The sequence below is a fragment of the Melanostigma gelatinosum genome (assembly GCF_949748355.1).
Source record: "Melanostigma gelatinosum genome assembly, chromosome: 5".
Classification (NCBI taxonomy): domain Eukaryota; kingdom Metazoa; phylum Chordata; class Actinopteri; order Perciformes; family Zoarcidae; genus Melanostigma; species Melanostigma gelatinosum.
The window spans coordinates 12,986,967-13,003,214 of NC_136638.1; the positions used below are offsets into that span (position 1 = coordinate 12,986,967).

The following is a 16,248-nucleotide window of genomic DNA, read 5'->3' on the forward strand; positions in this document are numbered from 1 at the left end:
TTACTCAATTATAACAATATTGATTTATAATAGTGTGCTCAGGTCCCTCCAAGGCGTTACGAACTAAAGAGAGGAAGAGTCATTTACACCTCTTTTCCTGCAGAGATACTGAGCGTGCACTTTACATTCCCGTTGAAGGACAGTTAAAACATGTTGCCGTTCCACCAGTCTTCAGTTTGATCTGCGGCCCATTTATAAATGAGCTCGTATTCCAAACCTCGGTGAAATTAAACATGTTTAAAGGGTGATTATGTGATTGACACCGTGTGAATTCTGGGCTTGCAGCTGGAACCCTGGTGAGTTAAACAGGCAAAATGTATGCTATGAGGTTAAAATAATTCTGTAATATTTCCATAGTAACAATATAGTAATCTGACACTAAACCACCTGTGTTCACTCATGACTAAGTCAAGTGGAGTTAAATGTATGTGGAGCGATGGCCTGAGCCACACGGGCAGTTGTATTTGCTGAGGAGATACGTTTCATGTCAGAGGTGGGAAGGACCAACAGATTTACTTGAATTACTTTACTCATAAAGAGCTATTTTCATGCAATATACACACAGTTATGCTATGTTGCTAACTTAATCTTCCTGTAGCTTACAACAAAAAGCTCCCTGCAGCGTTCCTCATGGCAGCATGTTGATTCTTCCCCCCAAGTTATGTTAATCTTGGCTACAGCTCAACAGGTCAGGGAACAAATCCCTCACTGCTTCTTGAAATGATTAACCCCCCCCCCCAATTTGAAAATGACTCCCTTGATGTTCTTTGATTAATTTCCCCCTAAATATACAAAGTTCTGGTACTCAACAATTTATGTGTAAAGCAGATGGAAAGCATGCAGGGCTTGTATCTAAAAGGAGCATCCGGGCTGTGCACTCTCAGACTCACCAAAGCAAACACGCTGTTCTGCCCCGAGACTTCTTGACTTTTAACCAACGAAATCAAAGGAAGAGGAAAAAAAGACTGGAAGAGCTGCAGAGTGGCTGAGTTCATACACTCTAAAAAGCCCAACTTCAAATTTGTTGTACTAACACCTTTCTTAAAGTTGAGTCAACAAATCCCTTTGGAAAAAGTTGAGCTAACTCAAAATGTCAACTTTACTAATAAGGAGTGCAGTCCACTGAAACTTTTAAGTCGAGAAAACTCAGCATAGTGGTTTGGGCATCTGCTGAGGTAACTAAGGCCACTGTGCATGGGTAGATTTTAGTAAATATATACATGTACATATATGTATGTATGTGTGTATATATATATATATATACTATAATTATATATTTTAAATAATAAAATAAAATAAATAAAACATTATTTTCTTTAGCCCCTGTTAAGATACCATTATGTTTAAATACCTTATTTGTTTAGATTTGATTTGATTGACATTTACTTTTTATACCTAAATCTTATATGTGTAAGAATGTTCATGATCTGCTGAATGTCTGTTGACAATGTTCAATAAAGTTCAATCAAGAAAAAAAAAAAAAACCAACCGCCACAAATTCAGGAGAAGAAGAAGAAGAAGCAGCACCAGTAGCAGCAGAAGAAGAAGAAGAAGAGAGGGAAAAAAAACGTCACTGCGCTACACCAGTGCCTTCGGTTAGAGATAACGTTAGCAAGTCCACGCTGGTCCACGTCAGCTCAAATGTTGCTGCAGCATGCTGTCTACCTTGATCACAAATTAACAAGGTAAGGCTGTGTATGTTCTGGAGTGTGTTTGCTAACGGGCTGGTCTGCGAACATGTTCTTTTTTTAATGCAAAAGTTAACATTAAGAAGTTTACAATGTGACGGACCCCACCCTATTTTTCACGTGTTCATAATGTCATGTGTAATTTAACGATAATGACCCGCGGCTTGCGGTTTTGCATGGTCGAGTGAATTTGCACATATTAAAGTTAACGTCTGTACTAGCTAAAGCTACTACGTTGTATGCACGTGCACAATGTTATAGCGCCGTATGCTAACGTTACATTGGTTGGTTTCTGTTAGCTAGCTGACATGTTGCTGCAAAGTGCTTCGCCGTTCGTTAGTGTTGGTGGCGTTGAAACACGAGGGCTTTAGCATGCTAGTTTAAGTTACTCGCGCGCGTGTACCATTGAGGTGCACTCGATACCTTCCAGGTAATGAAGTAGGCATAAAGCAACACGCCGTTCTTTTGTGCACCCAATTTATTTGTGTTACTCGTAAGACTCCTTGACCTATGCTTTTCCTTCCCTGATGATACAAAACAAATATGCATGAATACACATTTAAAAATACTCAGCAAAAGGGGGGATGAAGGTTCTGTTGCTTTTCGTGGTCACCCCCTTCCTTCCATCACTCATAGTATTGTTTGTCATTATGATAAAACCATTTTAATGACTTGCTCCTTTACACACTTAAGGTAAACATAGTTAGAGGTTAGTGGAATCATCTTTTACATTCTCAGTTCTCAGTGTACATTTAATAAATCATGGCAAACTGCTTTTCTGTTTTAGTAAAAAATGTACCATTACTCCTTGGCAATAAATATTTCCCATCTTTGAGCAACTTTGAAAATAAGGGGATGTGAAGCTGTTAGGTTTGCATGGAGTTTTGACAACTATGCACATTGTTAACATGTTCTTATCTTTCCTTCATAGGATTTGGATGCAAGTTTTTCCACCCCAGTCAAGATGTCCTCTGAAAGCATTACAGACATTACCAGGCGTGACTCTAACCACTCCCGTGCCTGTATACAGCCTGCACCTGAACTTTCAAGACAACTGGTGCGTTAAAATCCCACCTTTCAAGAGTACATAAACAGTCTGGTAAACCTAAAGTGCAGGTCACATTTTGTTGTGAATTGTGTGACTGTAAGGTCCTCTGTGCTCCAGAAAAATGCATAGGCCATCTCAGGGCTCATTTGAAGCAGCATGTGACTGTTGTCTATTCAAAAACTGTGAATTTACAAGTAATGTCCTTCAGTAGTCATGTAAGCCGGTAACAAATCCGGTAAGTACAAATCTTACAGTGTTAATTATTTTAGATAATCTGTAATATCTCCAACAACTCCAACTGATCTACCAGAAGCAGATGAAGAATTGCCTGCAGAGTGCAATGATCCACAGGCTACTGTTGGTTGTTCTGAAATAGAAAGCAGCATGTATCTAATGCCTTTGGACAATTGTACAATTGAACATAAACTTGCATCATTGTTTCTTTACATGCAAACTGTTTTGTGCAGAGTTCTACAGAATTACTCGAGTGGACCTGAAGAAGATCTTCCTGTCATCATTGGATGCACACTCATCGCAGCTTATTAAGCTGTACAGATCACGCCGCGGAACATTGGAAAGGACATGAGGATCCTTCTAGACACCTTTGATGAACAGGTAATCAATAAGTAGGAAGTGCATGTGGTATAGCAGGGGTCCTCAATTCGATTTGAACTGGGACCAAAAACTGGGGGACAGACGAGGGGCATTTTCACAATTATTTAGTCCGACACAAGACATCAATTATGAAACTATGCAAACCATAACATTGGAGCAGAGCATTTACCATCAGATCACCCTTTAATATTCCAGTTTGTCTTACAAAATAAATATGAATACACGTTAATGTTCACAGGTGTATTGTATTGTTTGACTTAATTGACATTTCAAATTGGTGATTTCGGAGATGAAAAGCAAGAGAGCGTTACTGTGTTTTCACCCTTAAGCTGTGTCCAAAAACATGATGCCCATATATACAGTGGTAAAATATAGGTTAATTTAGTTAGTGAATACAGCCAACCTGAAATGCATGCGACAATGCTGGAAGCAGTTTGCCAAATGCCTTTGTCTTCTATAGTTTGCATTGAATTTTAATTATTATGAATATATACATTTTTAATCTTCATTTTGTATCTTTCAGACAACTGATGTGCTTGCCCACAGAAACTCTACAGCTCTATGGGGTCTACCGTTCTTTGATGGCGAAGCCGGACGGCTTTCTGAAGAAATATCTGGTAAGACTAATGTGTCAATGTCATTTAGGTTGCACATTGAGCAAGAAAACACGAATGCAAACTTTCATCAAACCCTCATTTCTACTTCACTGTTACTTTGTTATTCCACCTAAATAGTTTAATAAGTGTAACTTTACAGTTTTTAACATTTCATTTCATGTGATATCGTCAATACTGGCAATATTACTGTAGCATCAAGGTTACATGTGAGTGTGGTGCCTGCATCACATGCATTTTGTAACAGCAATTCTCCTTCAAATGTACTGGTAACATTTATAATTCCAAGCCCAAATTAGTCATGGGTTTTGAGACCTCGTATACAGTGCATTCAGAAAGTATTTAGACCTGTTGAAGATTTGTCTGACTTAAAAATGATGCATGTACATATTTGAGTGTTTTTAATTGTAAAGTCATTCTCTGTCAGTGCATTTTCAAAGTCAAAATACCTTTTTGGTTAGCTAATCTTTTTAAGAAAATAAAACTAAAAAAGTCCCTACACAACATTAGCACCCTTTGCTGCTACATGTCTTTAGAGTAAGAATCTGGCAGATTTGGAGTGATTTTGTCCATTGTTTTATGGCAGATTTGCTCCAGTTCCTTCAGGTTTTTGTCACTTATTGAATCGAAGGAAGCCTGTACAGTGAGCAAATGTTTCCCTGTATTCTGCTCTATCTATTTATTTATTTATTTAATGACAAGACACGACATTCAGAGTATGAATATTTAAATATTAAAATACTATAATACAAATGTGTAGGGGGTGAATATGGTATGAAAGTGGTATATTTTTGTTTTTAAAATCTGCAGAAAATTTACCAACCAAAAATGTATTTTGACTTTTCAAATGTATTGTTACAGAATGGGAACGAAAAAAAAGAGAATTTTAAAGAGGGGGTGAATATTTATGAAAGTCTCTCTATGCTTGTTTTTCTTTAAAATACAGACCCGGAGGAATTTTGCGTCAAGGGAGTTGAACTTGGAATATTCAGTTGTTGAAGATGGCGTTGGGGTGGTCCGCTCAAGTCCAACAACAATAAGCATCGCCCTGGTTATTGAGGAACGGATTGTCCTGGAGGATGTATGCGACTTCCCAACCGCATTTGCCCTTTTGTTTGGGCTCATCCAGGCTCTTAACCTGGACTATCCGAAGGACTTACGGTACACATTTTTTAAGTAATTCAAAAGGTGTTCATGAACCTTGGTACCCAGTACTCTACCCGGGTTCAGGCCTTAAAGAACAGTTTGCTGAAGTAGCCTGCCATATCTAAACCACGCCTATGGTCTTGACTGGATTTTCATGAGGGACTGAAATGTCACCAACTTGACCAAATGCCGATGGTATGAGTTGACCAAATTGGTCAACACCCTTAAGTGTTAGATGTTTAACAAGTTTATTATTTGTATATACTTTGTATATTACAGCTGAACTATCCACTGCTGGTCCTGCGCTTTAGGTGTATTATAATTTTAGTTTATTGTTGTTACTGCCACATAGCGCCATGCAGACACATATTTGCATTTCTTTTTGTTTTGACTGAGTATTAGGACGGAACTTTAGTCTGTGTCTTTGGGTTTAAAATGGCATGAAGTAGAGATTATAAGGATGTTGACCCCCTGCTGTCTACTATTCAAGTGTTGAAATTGAAAGACAATATTGTTTTGCAAGCAAATAACTTATTGTTATTAAACATTTTGTGTTTTACGATGTTTTTCTTTTCTTTAACGGTGTACATTTCCAATTAATTAAAAATGAAGGCTGTAAAGAAAGAAAAGTTGAGTATACTTAAAAAGGTTAAGCAACCAGCTGCAAAGGCTTTTTTGAGTATACTCAACTAAGTTGTGTCAACTTAAAAAGGTTAAGCAACCAGCTGCAAAGGCTTTTTTGAGTATGCTCAACTAAGTTGTGTCAACTTAGGATAAGAAGTTAACTCAAAGTGCTATTTTAAGTTTCTCAAACTTATTACTATTCAGACCTACTTATGTACTTAAGTTAACATAACTTAAAATATTGAGTTTGATCCTCACGTCTACTCATGTACTTAAGTAAAGAACACTTGAAATATCAAGTTTGAGAAACTTAAAATAGCACTTTGAGTTAACTTCTTATCCTAAGTTGACACAACTTAGTTGAGCATACTCAAAAAAGCCTTTGCAGCTGGTTGCTTAACCTTTTTAAGTATACTCAACTTTTTTTTTTTTAGAGTGTACCGTACTATTGTATGATGGAGCTTAGTGCATAGTCTCCAGGCAATGGAGTACAATACAAGCTATTACGAGATCCACTGGCATGCACATACACACACACACACACACACACACAGGCAGGACGCACCAACATTTAATGTACTGGGCTATATTCTAATCTGCGGCAAAAACAAGATTATTTACACATACGCTCCATTTGGATGTAAAAAAACAAAAGCGCTGACAGTAAAAAAAGGACAAAGTTGCACTGTGAGAGACAAGAGCACAGACATCTTTATGTGTGTGTGTGTGTGTGTGTGTGTGTGTGTGTGTGTGTAGGATGAACTTCCCCTTGAGCCAACAGGGGCTCAACACACACAGGGTAAACATCATTGTTCTCAATCCCGGGTGAGTCGATATTGGGCTTGTCTGAGCGCAGGACTTTATTTTTCTCTCCCTCACTCTTGTTTTCGCAGGCTGTGACCTCAATTCCAAAGGGGTCATTTGCTTATCAAAGGCAAGGACTGGAACCTGCAGGTCCTGAGCGTGTGTTCATTGTGTCCAAGGAAATTCAATTAGGCGGCATCCCTACCGTGTGTGTGGATGGGATTCATCAGTGGATGTAGGGGGATTAGGGTTGGGTCTCCATCAGGGGAATGCACCATTTCAAGGGGGAGAGTTCACAATGGTCGAGGGGAGACATCACAGACGAATGCTTTTAAGAATGCACCGTCTGCACAGCTTGGCAACCAGTCAAAAGCATGCTCGAAGTGTTTCATTTCCTCCTGTGGTTCCTCTTTGTACAGGCTGGCATCAGTGTCATCACCAGCATCATGAGCACAGCGCTCCTTTTCAAAGAAGCCACAATGCCCTCTTCCTCAGACCAATTACTTTGCCTTTAATACACCGAAGAAACCCTGACACCAAACCAAGCTGTCAAAAAAGAACTTTGGACAACTGGCAGTCTACAAACACAGGTACATAACAACCTGTGCAGGTTATCCATGTGTAAATAATTCAAAGTGAACCCCAGGTCATAGAGCCAAGGGCATCGCTGCTTTATCATCAAGTATTCAGACTTCCATCACCATGTAAAGCAGTGGGGTGATGGGTGGCCCGTGCTACCTGACGCGGGGAGAGCTGACGATGGCAGGTGGCGCCTCGAGCATCTGCCTCCTAACAAAGATGGCGTGGCCTTCTGAGTGAAGCATGGCTCTATTAAACAGCAAGAGAGAGATGGCAGCAGCAGCAGGAGGAGGAGGGGAAGCAGAAATGTGGCCCGAGTTCATCGGGAATACAGTAGTCAGGCGTCCCACTCAGGGATGTCGGTGAGGTTGCGACTCAAGTCACGGGACAGCGTTCTGGGTCAAGGCTCTGCCTCCGGTTATGACCAGCTTTTCAACAGCTTCTTTTGATTGAGCTGTCCATTTTCCACGATGAATGCATGCTGCAAGGCCCCTGCTGATGCTCGCAATGTCGTTACAGATTATTCATGGCTGACAAACGGGCGAGCAGGTATTCCAATCAATCCGGCTAGGTTCAGTCCAATGCCAATCCAAGGAGACTGAGGTCAGAGTGTCGATGGCGTTATGTTTGTGCCTCGCTGCTGAGCCAACAATGGGAGATTTGGAGCACAAAAAAATATGTGTTGAGTCAATAAAAATCGATTCTGTGCTCAATAAATTCATTTGCATGGTTGTTATGATCCATATTAACATGGAATAATAACCCACTCCGTTATTATTATTAATAACTTTTTCAACGCTCAACTTTGCCTGACAAATCGCTCAACCTGCCGGAGAATACCAGAAGGTAAATTCTGCTGTTTCGTCTCCTTAAGAAGACCAAAGAGAGCAATCTTACACATCACAATCAAATAGCCTACACCACAGTATCAGGTGTAAATAATAAGTCAAGATAAAAAATACTGTCCACAATCCATATTTAAACAACTCTACTCTAGTCAGTAATGCTTCTTCCATCGTGCTTCTGGGATGCTGTAGCTCTACTAGCGATCTAACAAACAGCCAATCAGAATTCCTCATCTTCTCTGTCTGTGAGGGGTGATATGAGTGCAACTGAGTGGAAGCGGATATTATTTCATGTTAATATGGATAACAGCAAATATACATAATCATTTATTGACCCCAGAAGAGATTTTTGTGTCGTCGACCTGAAATTGCTTTGCTTAAAATGCTTAAAATGTATCTTTAAAATATAATTCATGTGCTTTGAAAATATATTTTTCTGTGCTTCAAATCTCCCATTGCTGGCTCAGGAATATAACGCCATAGATCAGAGGCTAACATGCCTGTTTTTGAAATTCTGCCTCTGTTCCTAAGCATCTCTTTAACCCTCAACGCCCACCCTGATTTTCTTGTAATTATGAGCCCCTCCAAATGGTACAGATAACCATAAAAGGTAAGGCATTTTGTTAACTCTCTTTTTATGGACAGGAGCACTTTGTGAAATACGCTATTTGGTACACGTAACACAGCCATTGAGCATTAATATAAACTAAAGATAAAAACACGGTTGCATGCACTAACGTGCAGTAAATGGCCCACACGGCTGACCTGGCTGTGTCAACAAAGCACAGAGAAGCTCTGATAACAACACACAGGAGGGAGAGGGGCCTCATCCTTTGCTCAGGTAGACATCACTATATCTTTATAGCTAATAGTTGTGTGATGGATATTAATGCTCTGAGCATTGTATAGAGAGCCTTTAATGTCTGCAACTGTAATTTAAAGAGACTGTGTTAAAAATATACATATTTACACATATATACAACAGCTCCCAACGTGCTCTAACATACAGGAGACGGACATTTAAAGGGTCGACAGTCGTGCACAGCGATATGTGAGGGGATTAGACTTTGAGCGGAAATCGTTTGAGCTCAGTGGTAATAACGAACAATGATGTACACACTTTTGCATGCCCCGTGAGAATCTTCATTGTGCAAGAGATTTCACTGACACACACCACACCACGTCCACACAGGATGTCACAACAATGCTCCGCGCACTCAACCTAAATGTTTTTCAGCTGCGCAGGTGTTCGCAGGTTTGGAACGTGATAATGAATCGATGCATAAAACTTTAAAATAGCTTTAACGTGTCACAGAGTGCAGACATCTCACGGCAGAAGTTAGAATCATGTCTTTATACACATGTTTCACATTTGTATTTGGTCCCGAGGCCACCATAGCAAAGCCACAACTGATAACATCAAATGGACATTCATTCAAAGCAATGGATTTTTCTATTTACATTGTCCCTCCATAATTAGTTTGCCTAACCTTTCCTTAATAGCACTGACACACACACACACACACACACACACACACACACACACACACACACACAGAGAGGCAGTGCTGTGATTTATCACAGTGCCCTCGTTGTAATTAGTCTCCATCCAACACCCTGACCCTGACGATTGGCACGAGTAGAATGTTCTATGTGCCACAGTCTTCAGGCTGGGACGTGAAGGACCTGCTGCTTTATCTCCCACGCACACCTTGTCCTACGTCCAATGAGAACAAGTCAGAGGTGAAGGCCTGGAGCACTTTGCTTCTGCTTCCATTACATTCTGCAATCTGATAGAGCGCTACGCACATGAAAGCCCTGATAATTTGCTCCGGTTAACATGCTTCTCTTCCCCTTGTCTGACACGGCCTTGGCCGCCAAAGTAAATAAGGAGAACTGTAAGTCAGCACCGGCTCCCATCTGGTTGCAGAGTGCTCTGTGTCGTACAAATTGCATTAGGGGTTGTCCCTCCTCTACCCACGATCGGTCGGTCCCTCCTGGCCGAGGTTTTTGGTAATCCAATGATGCTGTGTGGGCGAACATAAATATTAGGCAAAACAACAAACAGCATTCAGGAAACTGCCTGGGGCAACACAGAGGCTACGAAAGTCTTTCTACAAAACAACAAGTATTTTCTACTTTTTTTTTTAAGGTACCAAAATTTTCATTTGTACTCGTAATAAATGACGCAGTTTGTGGATGATGACTCATATTGTAACTCATACAAAATGAACACGTCTGTTGTGATTAGCACTAATTATTTCTCTTGCCATTAGTACCGGTAGCTGTGATTAAACCAATATCCTGTTCATCGCTTGTTTACTTCTAAACACCTTCTGATGGTAAGAAGTCCTCTGGTGAACGTCAAGTGATAATATCTACATTCCTTTTGTAGATTTCTGCAAAATCTCAGAATATTTTAGCAACAAACCTTCGTTCCGCTCCGATCTGAAGCTCCTGCCTTTGCAAAACAATTCATATTTATATGTAAACCCCCCCCCCCGCCCCGCCCCCGAATCCAGAAGAAGTAAAGAGGAAGGCAAAAGAACCTTAAACGACTATGTAGCATATTCTGTGGTGTAAGAAATGGAAGAATGGCTGGATATTTAAACAATAACACTTGGGAAATATCCGCAACCTTAACCTGTAATCAGTTTGAATCCCCCCCACGGCCCACTGGTCATATGCTGTTGAGGCCGCACGGTTCTCATTCCAGTGTGGACCACATTGTCGAGTCCAGAATCAACAACAATGCTACGCATGAGGGGTTGAAGTGCTGCAGACAGAACACGGACTGAGCCTTTAAATATTAATTTCTTTGTTTCAAATGTGACAGCGTTAATTATTTATACCGTAGATGCAGGACGGAGGGTTGTGGGCTTCATAAATAAGCTGCCGCTAAAAACTGAGAAAGTGGAGTGAAAGTAAAGCGCGTACCCTTGAGCTCGGTTTGATATCTGAGGTACCAGATGCTTGGAGGTGGCGTTGGAATAACGTGCACAGATGCAGCAGAGATTATTCACTCGCTTCAAAATGATGATTCAAGAATCATGAAGGCAAGTGATGTGATGTACCAAAGATTTGGAAAGATCCAAACTGCAATTAATTTGCATTTTTCATTGCCGACTAATCTGATGGTTATCTTCTTGATTAAGTGATTCATAATTTAGCCCAAGCGAAGGAGACACATTTACATTCCTTTGTCCAACCAAAACCTAATGTTTTCCGTAAAGTGACACAAAACAGCTTGCAGTGGAGGCGACCGTAACAGAAGGAAATTACTCAGTTGACACCAACAACATGCAAATAGGCGTTTTTTAAACACGGCTTCTTTTTCGAATGTGTACCTTGAATTGTCCTGTGATTGAATTGACTGTCCTTTTAAATACATGTTTGAGAGCTCTTAAAAAGACAGACAAAAGAAATCCCAAACCACTTCAGTAGACAAACTCTAAGTCTAAAACAATGTGAAATAATGAATTATTAATTTGACTTGCATAAAACCTAAAAATTGCTCCGAGATGGCTCCCAGACCAGGGCCGCTGCTCTTGTTGTCAGCACGCCTCATTGAACAAACGCTCCGATGAAGAAGGTTTTCTCAAACACGTGCGGCGTCGCCTCTGCATTGTCTTCTTTGTGTGTTTGTGGTCGACGCAGCGACCGCACGATACTGAAGTCACCAGGGCTACATGTGGGCAGGAGCCTGCTGATGATTGACTCGGGCTTGTATTCCCTGAAACGTGAGCCCCGACATAAACACAGTACATCCGCTTAATGCTACCTTGAGACTGCGTAGAATAGACAACGTAGACTTTACAGGTTCATGCTTTCGGTAATAGAATCAGCATCCCAGCTGCTGTTATGTGTGTTGCTTCCAGAGAAAATGTTCATATTTTACACAGCACTTCATGAGGACACTGAAGCCATTCTTCTTCCCTCACAGCATAAACTAGTGTTTTCACAATGTCACCACGAACCCACACCCAGGACACCCTGCAGCTTTTGCTTTAAAAAGGAGTGAGTTGCTGTTTGTTGGAGGAGAGTGTAAAATACCTAAAGTGAAAGTCTCCTTGGGGCCAAGCACACAAAGCATTAACTGTCAGCTACTGAGTTCCTCTGCCTATCAAAAATCTCCATGGACTATTTAGCTGTCAGCTCCCTCACTACACGGTTCCACCATGTTGAAAGGAATCTGAGCAGAGCAGGTGCTGATTGACACCACAAACTCCCACTCAGTCTCGCCCTGTCACCGTAGCTCGTCTCTCATTTCCATCGGGTGTGGAGGTAAGTCGGAAGATAAAAAATTATATTACAGCTAAAAGTTTAAAATGAGGAAAATATCAAAGTTTATTGCTTATAATCAAAACAGCAAAGCAGGGAAGAAGTTTGCCGGCTCCTCTCCGCTCCATTCTGAATGCGACCGTGTTAAAACGTTCCCTTTTGAGGCACATTGTGGCATCCAAGCAAATTTGCAACTTTGGCCTCCATTTGCTCGGCACAAGAGCAGTGCGAGTGGCCTGGGTAAAGCATGTGCTGCATTTCATTTCAGCACACAGGCCGCATTTCATTCAGATGTCTCGGTTAGGGCACTAAAAAGCTTAGAAACACGGTGAGACGGCTCCGTGCAAATATTTCCATGTAGCTCTGAGGACCAGGACGCTTTCCACGAAAGGTACACACACTGATGTGTGCCTCTGGAAATGAAGTTGAAAATGCATTTTACAAATTCTTATCACTCCTGCTGCAAAGCCAAATTTTTTATTATTTTTTTTATTAAAAAAAAAATGATGCACATGCCATTCCATGCACTGCACACGAACTACAGATGCAGGCTTGAAGGACTGCATTGATGACATGCGTTGTCTTTACCAAATGGGGTAAATAGAAAACTTGGACTGTTGCAGAAGAAACAACCACTGACTAAAAGAGTGCTGAATGCATTCCAACTTACAGCAAGGGCACAGCTTTTGTGAGACAAAATGACTTTGGAGAAAGCCAAGCGCGGGACTGACGCGGGATATGTTGTGCTGGGAGGACAAAGGCTGTGCACGCGTGGGAGATTGGACGCGTGACAGCCTTGTTGTTTGACAAACGGTAATTATCTTTTTTTCTCCACTTTTGTTCCACTAATTGCAGTTCATTTTGAAATGTATAATTCCTGCGTGTCAAGACCAACTTCAAAAAGGAACAGACCCTGCACCTACTCCAAATTTCTAAATAAAACAAAAACTCGGGAGTTGGCCTTTCGGCGAGATCAATCAGCACAGCTGGTTGGTTTTTAATTCTACCTGCCTCACTTTACTCCCGCTGCTACACTTGCAGTTGTCTCAAGGCCAGACAAACACAGGCTTCAGTTAAATCCACTTTGACTCTCACTCCGAGGTGTCTTACTTTGCATTGCTGCACACACACACACACACACACACACACACACACACACACACACACACACACACACACACACACACACACACACACCTAACGGAACACGTCGGCAGATGTGTCACGGGAACAATTCACCTTGCCATCTGTTTCTCGGTGCTCCATCGCCAAATCCTTCCCTCTCTGTCCCACCATCAAGGACAGGATTAAATACAAGTGACATTATGGGGAAGCAGCTAATAATGAGTTATCAATTAGTCCCCTTGGCTACTGATCGATGCTTAGCAGGTGGTAAAAGGCCTTTTTGTTCATTTAGGATGATATTGTCCTCTTCCCCGCTGATTCTCTTATTTCCTGCTGTTCATTAGATTCTGGCTTACGGGCCCATCAGGTTTTTGCTTAAATTGCAGCGTGGCCGTTCTTCAATGTATATTAAAGATGGTGTTTAATCACCGTTGTGAGGCCCCAACGCCATTAGCAACACTTTGTCCTGAATTCACCGCAATTTGACAACAACAGAGTGACCATGAGCTGCTGGTTGCATTTTACTTAATACCATTCACATAAAAAGAGACCTCCTGCACCATCAGCTGTATCTGCATCCATGATGTTGACCTATACAGGCAATGTGTAGAACAGGGACAGAGGGAGGGCGGTGGAAGTTGGAGTCACAGAGCTGATTGGCCGCTATAATACCATGGATAAGTAGATCATTTCAGCTAAGCCGAGCTTATCTCCCCCTATGATCAGAAATTAAATACGTCGTCACATTACAAGCCAGGATCTGGTCAATCAAAAAATACCTATTTTATAAAAAATTAATCCTTGCTTGTTTGCAGACGCAGGGGTTATGAGTTATATTCAGAAAGTGATGGACGGTTTTAAAAGATTGACTCCGTCACACGCTGTATTTAGACTTCAAAGGATTGACAGAGGACAGGAGTCAGTGCTGATGAACCTGGAGGTTATGGAGGTGCTCCATTCTCTTATCGGTAAATAAGTCGAGTTATAGAATAAAAAACAATATTAAAGACTTTATTAATCGAGTGTTTATGACTCCACTTCAAACCATGACAATTTCACTTTCACAGAGTACAAGGCAAATGTGTAGCATGCGATTATTTCCTCCATCTTCTCCTGCTTTCATTGTAGAAGTCGTGTCGACATCCGGTTCAATCAACAAAAGAAAACATAACCTCCCCGCATCTCTGTAAGGCTCTTGCCGGGGTTTATTGAAATAGGAGCGTGAAATGCATGTACTTTCCACCTGAGAGGGTTTGCTGCTGGGGTGACAATGCGACGCGCGTGAATCAAAATCGTTTCCATCAATGTTGGCAGATGAAACGCAAACAAAATCAAATCAGCCTGGCCCACACAACAATCCTCCGCTCAAGTGCCAATCTCCCTTCTCCTCACCGTGTGTCTGATGAGAAATCATAGAGTGGGAGAATCGCCTAATCTATGCAAACACACTGTCAGCATTGATTTGTTCGGAGAGGATATGTCTTTGTTAGGACTCGCCAGACGCTGGTTCTCCTGTTCTATAAAGGATGACCTGCGACAGAGACCGGCCGGGGCTCTGGAAGCAGTCGCAGCCATAACAATTGAGATAAGTTACTGAGGACAGGTAATGAGAACCGATAGACTCGAGGATGGATCGATGTCGGACATTGATACCAGGAGAGGAAGGACACATTGTGACATATTTTTTTTCCCTTTTCCACGTCGTAAGGAGCTTCGGAGACTGTGTGTAAGTGTGTTGTGAGCCCTGTGTGTAGGTAAACTAGTGTGTGTGTGTGTGGTGGTGGTGGTTCACAGAATACAAAGGGGTGTCGGTAACTAACTGTAACTGAGCAGTGCACACAGTCAGCCGGAGCAGCTCCTTTGTCTTTGCTGCACTGAATCAGTTTCAATAAACAGACCTGTCTGATGAGGGCGGAGGTCACGTCCTCCTGAGCAGTCTGACGGAAACATGTCTGCACTTCACACTCGGGTCAGTTATTAACTCGAGCCCTCCCAGTCACTTTGACGTTTGTCTGGGTCTGCTGGGAGTGAACATGGATGGAGGTAGTTGAATATCATTGGCTCTACTGTGCTGCACCGGACCAGTCTCGGATATTACTTCAACCCGAAAAGGTGAAGGGATTATTGATGACGGCTCCTGCTCTCTTTGACCAGTTTCTTTTCCCGTTTGATATCCTTTAGTGATGAAAACACAGAAGTCATTAGGACGTGTGAATGCCTCGACACTGTCATATATTTAGGCGTGTGTCTAGTTTAACATCTCTCACTGCTTTTCATATTTCTAACAGGATTTCATCAGATCATTCATTAGCGTTAAGATAATAAAAATATTTATGGTGACTTAAATCTTCTCTAAGCGGCTTCAGTTGATAATTCCGAGCAGGAATTGCTATTCATATTTTGAATGCAGAATTTTTTATCAAGAAGAGGATAATATGGGTAATATTGTGTATTGAAGTATCTTTATTGTGGTATTTATATATGTTGTTAAATTGTTAGAAAACATAAACATACCATCCTTTTTGGTTAATTTAGTCAATTAAATACAACAAACTATTTCAAAAACAATAAAAGAAAAAGTCCAATATTGCCATGAAGCAGCTTAGTGAGTGAGTCTGACGAACACACCGATGTTAAAGGGAGAGCTACCTCGGCATAAACAATATGGCAGATAAATTGATGTCGTCTTACAGTAATCATCAAATTGCTCCGCCGTATTTGTAGAAATGAGGATGTAACACTTGTACTTTTTATCTTGGTCAAATGTAACCTATTCTACCCCCTCCATCAATGCTGCGACTCATCTTTATCCTTGATACTGGAAGCATCTTGAAGTGGGAAAGAGGTTTCCTGTACGCTGCTCCGTCTGCCGTTACTGT

At 41.2% G+C, this 16,248-nt stretch overlaps 1 protein-coding gene and 1 long non-coding RNA gene across 2 annotated transcripts in view; one reads left to right on the plus strand and one right to left on the minus strand.

Moving 5' to 3' along the window:
• Window positions 1-16,248, minus strand: part of unc5a (unc-5 netrin receptor A) — a gene marked incomplete at both ends in the record, with an annotated part of 118,858 nt that overhangs the window by 39,913 nt on the left and 62,697 nt on the right. The window lies entirely within an intron of this gene.
• LOC306777728 lies at window positions 1,563-5,171 on the plus strand. Its single transcript, XR_013772003.1, has 5 exons — window positions 1,563-1,685; window positions 2,620-2,745; window positions 3,204-3,351; window positions 3,875-3,968; window positions 4,912-5,171. It is a non-coding gene; the product is annotated as an uncharacterized lncRNA (long non-coding RNA).